We start from the raw sequence: 4,579 nt of genomic DNA, 5'->3' as shown, positions 1-4,579 counted from the left end.
ATAGAACAGGCTTTTACAACATTTTTTATTCTTATTTAATTCATTGTTATTAATGACATCTTTGTCATTTCTCAGGCTCTTGAAGTGCAGTGAGGCAGATGTCCGGAGCTGGAGGTTTCTTCCTGTTGTGAGGGAGTTTTTCCTTTCCACTGTTGCCTTTGTGCTTGCTCAGGATACTGCAATGAAAGAAAGACTCAATGCAATCTGCTGCCTTAGATCAAAATAATGTTAATAATTGAATTTTTCTGTAAGTTAATGTATGTTTCCAGTGCCCTGAGATAAGTTCTGCTGTGACTTGGTGTTATATAAATAAGTGAATTGGGTCTTGGCGGCGCCTCCCTGTGCCTGTCAGACAGCGCTGAGGGCGCAGCACTCACGCTCTGCTCGTATTGTTGTCAAACAGACGCGGTTCGGTGACGGTTCTGGATTAACGCTGTGCTGCAGAGACACAAGGGAGAAGATCTGCTCTCGTCCCGGCTTCTCCTCCTCCTCGGTGCCGCTGGATGAGCCACCAGAACCGGTGAGTGGGTCGGCGCGGCTCCGGGACTTTGTTGACACGTTTTACAATCAGCGCCATTTTCAGCCAGGTGCCTGCTCGGGCTTTAATTAATTATCTGCCACCATTGGACCGTTCGGCTGAGGACTGGTTCCCAGTGATGGAGGCAGCTTGAGAGCTCACATGTGAACAGTGTGCAGGTCTTTGTGTTCAATCAGAAACAGTAGTGTTATTACCTGCTGTCTCTGTACCAGGAGCCCAGTTCCTTTGGGTCGGAACCAGACCAACAAGCATCTCCCTGCAGGACTCTTTATTTTTCCGCACAGAGAAGACATGTGCGTGTTTTTGACACTTGGCGCAAAACGCTGCGCCATTATGATTGTGGAGCAATCCTCGCTGCTGTTTGGCCCATTTCAGACAGAACAACAAGGTTCTGGTCGTTGAAGGCTCAGTCTGGGTTTGTTATACAACTCAAGCCGAGCGGTCGTTGAAGGAATGCATGTCGCCCGCCGCCTTTCACCAGTTTGTTCTCAGTCCATCCTGAGAACAACTGGAGCTCAGAAGATGTGCTGGGAATGACACTCAGCTACTACCACCAGATCTTTCCTCAGTACTGAACCAGAGTTGTAGACATTTATGTGTATAGCTGTGGTGGCCATCTTGAATTGGACTGACCAGCAGTTCTTCAGCTGTACAGATAACTTTGGGTTGGACATGGGCACCAGCAGAGACCCACAAAGAGAATGGATGGATGGACGTTTCCAGTCATTGTTACTTAATATCTCCATGTGTACACCTCCACACACACAGGGTGCCAAGGGAGGAGGTGTGGTGTTGCATGAGGAAATCTGGAGTGGCAGAGAAGTGTGTTGGACTGGTACAGGACATGTATGAGGACAGCAGGACAGTGGTGACATGTGCTGTAGGAGTGACAGATAGCTTCAAGGTGGAAGTGGGAGTGCATCAAGGATCGGCTTTGAGCCCCTTCTTGTTTGCTCTGGTGATGGACCGATGAGGTCAGTCAGGAATCCCCGTGGATAATGATGTTTGCAGATGACATTGTGATCTGTAGTGAGAACAGGAAACGGGTGGAAGAGAACTTGGAGAGGTGGAGGTATGCACTTGAAAGAAGAAGAATGAAAGTCAGCCGTAGTAAGACAGAGTCCATGTGTGAATGAGAGGGAGGAGGTGGAACAGTGAGGCTACAAGGAGCAGAGGTCACAAAGGTGCAGGACTTCCACTACTTGGAGTCCACTGTCCAGGAAAATGGGAAGTGTGGTAAAGAAGTGAAGAAGAGAGTCCAGGCAAGATGGAGAAAAGTTTCAGGAGTGATTTGTGACAAAAGGGTGTCAGCAAAGGTCTAAGGAAAGTTTACAAGACAGTGATGAGACCAGCAATGTTGTATGGTCTGAAGACAGAGACATGGACAAAAAGATCATCAGAGGTACAGCACAGGTTGAACAACTGGGAGATAAAGTTAGAGAGGACACACTGAGATTGTTTGAACATGTCCAGAGGAGGGACAGTGGTTTGGACATGTCCAGAGGAGGGACAGTGGGTATATTGGTAGAAGGATGTTAGAAATGCAGCTGCCAGGAGAAAGACAAAGAAGAGATATATGGATACAGTTAGAGAGGACATGGAGGTAGTTGGAGTGAGGACAGAGTGAGGTGGAGGAGGATGACTCACTGTGGAGACTCCTGAAGAGGGAACAGCTGAAAGAAGAAGAAGAATATTTCTATTATTGATTTTTTAAATGTTATTTTATAGAGAGAGAAACTCACTGAGATTAAAACTCTCATTTACAAACTGTCCTGGCCAAAAAAAACACAAAGTTCCATAAAACAAACTTTAATAAAAATAGCAGTAAACTTAACAAAATAAAACAAAATCTCCACCTTTAAAATAGGGTTGACTTCACTTCATATAAAACACCTCAGTTTATTAAGAGCTAAAAGTAGCATTTAAATTAAATAAACGGTGAAACAGCTTCTTAAAATAGGGTCTGTACATGACCAAATAATATCTGTTCATATCAAATAAAAAACAACTTGATGTCTGTTTCTGAAAACCTTTTATACGTTTAATGAAAGCAGATGCTGAAATGAAATTGATTCCAGGTGGACGGGGCAGCGAACTGAAATGATTTTTCTCTTTCCTTTCTGGACTTTAGGTTCAGACAATAAGTCGTAGTCCCTGGATCCAGGTGAATAACTTGCAGTCTATTTACGATTTATATAGACGAGGAGAACGAAAGGAAGCCCAGTCTTATATCTAATGATTCAATCTACACATGGACAAGGAGGCTCATCCCTCCCGGGCGTACAGCACAGGGATGTGTCGAGGATCAGTAATAAAATGGAGCGCTCCACTCCTGCGACTGGAAACACTGAGATGACGCATGCATGTATAAAACTTCACCATCATTTAGAGCCCACGTATCTGAACAGAGAAACCTGTTCAAAAAGAGTATCCTGAAATGTTACAAGAGTAAAAACCTGTAATATTTTAACAGCTCTCACTGTTCGGACTCTTTCTGACAGACTTGATGAGATAAAATGGACTAGCAGACCTCGTGAGCATTTCTCTCACATTCAGATCTGCTGAACGAGGTGCTGGAATTACTGCCATTTTCTCTGACTCTTCCAGTTGGGAAGAAATTCATCTTGCCGTTTCTCTTCAGCCACAATGTTAGTTTAATACTATTTTTCCTCCGCAGAACTAAATCTGGGTTCTATGAGAATTATTTGGCCCAACGTTGTCTTCTTCTTTTGGCTGCTCCTTTCTTCAGGGGTCACCACAGCGGACTAACTCGCACAAAGACTTGGCGCCATTTTTACGCCGGATGTCCTTCCTGACTCAACCACAGCCTCTGTGTGGAGCAGAGAGCCGCCATCTAGGGCACCGGGGGGAGCAGATGGTGGGGGTTAAGAGCCTTGCTCAAGGGTCCAGGGTGGGGCAAGCAAGGTGGAGGCAGGTGTGGGTGTTTCACCTTTCCCACCCACATTTTGATGTTGGTCCGGGGAGTCGAGCCGGCAACCTTCCGATCACAGGCCCACCTTCTCTAACCTCTGCACCATCACTCCTCATATTTGGCCCAACATTACCACTAAAATAATCAAAAACTGTTTTATTAATTTTATTATTATATTTAAAACATTGAAGAGGATTTAAAAGAAAAACATATCGTGCCTGTTGGATGTTTATGTGTTTGTTTTTTATGTATCATGAAAATAAAAATCACGGCTGAATATTTAATTCAGTCACTAAGCCTAAGGATAAATTTACATTTATTTTAAATAAAATGTGTCAGCTAAAACACCAGTCAACCAGCTGTTTTGTTTATATTTATATTTAATTTATACGTCTAAAATAATTGTGCCTATATTACATCTTTACAGCTTTTTGTAAAGAAGTGATGTTAGCTCATTAGCCTCCGTAGCAAGCTAGCTGACATGCTAACTCTTGTAGCTTGTTGCAGATGTTGATTTCACAACAGTTACCTGGAAAAGAGAGACAGGTGGTGGACAAGCAACCTATGGTGTCTTTTTAATCAACCTTTATTTATACAGGTTAATCCCATTGAGCCTCGGGGACTCATTTACAAGAGACCTGAATATAATAAAATGTAAAAGCAATATAAAATATAAAGGTTTAAAATAGAATGAGAAAACATTGTCTTTGGTGTCTTATTAAAACGTGTTTAAAGTCTAGGAACACTTGACATCTCAGCTTTTGAATACCTTAGTTTAGTTATTAAGCCGTAATTGCCTGGAATTAAATTAGTGTATTACTAATGTCTGAAGTCTGAAGGGAACAAAACAGTTTGGAATTATTTTTTTTCTTTCAGATTATTTCCCATCCCATTTTTTAAAAAGTGGAATACCTAAAAATTAGTTGTTTAACATGTGAGAGTGCTTTTTCACACTGAATATATTTAAAATACAGAGATAGTCACTAGAAATCTTCATGTGCAGGTCCAGAGGAACTTCTACCTTATTTCTTAAGGCTGGCCGCTCATTCATTCAGCCTTTATTTAGACAGGTAAATCCCACTGAGCCTCGAGGACTCATTTCCAAGAGA

At 42.6% G+C, this 4,579-nt stretch overlaps 1 protein-coding gene across 3 annotated transcripts in view; it reads left to right on the top strand.

Moving 5' to 3' along the window:
* The first annotated feature begins 369 nt into the window (after nt 1-369).
* The window catches only part of epb41a (erythrocyte membrane protein band 4.1a), a 79,161-nt gene continuing 74,951 nt past the window's right edge, over nt 370-4,579 (top strand). For all 3 annotated transcript variants that reach the window (XM_037693110.1, XM_037693109.1, XM_037693107.1), the window contains exon 1: nt 370-520. The gene's annotated coding sequence lies outside the window, so the exon portion shown is untranslated. The remainder of the gene's footprint in view (nt 521-4,579) is intronic.

The sequence above is a fragment of the Nematolebias whitei genome, chromosome 19, assembly GCF_014905685.2.
Source record: "Nematolebias whitei isolate Nwh7 chromosome 19, NemWhi1, whole genome shotgun sequence".
Lineage (NCBI taxonomy): Eukaryota > Metazoa > Chordata > Actinopteri > Cyprinodontiformes > Rivulidae > Nematolebias > Nematolebias whitei.
This window is presented reverse-complemented; position numbering and strand designations above follow the sequence as displayed.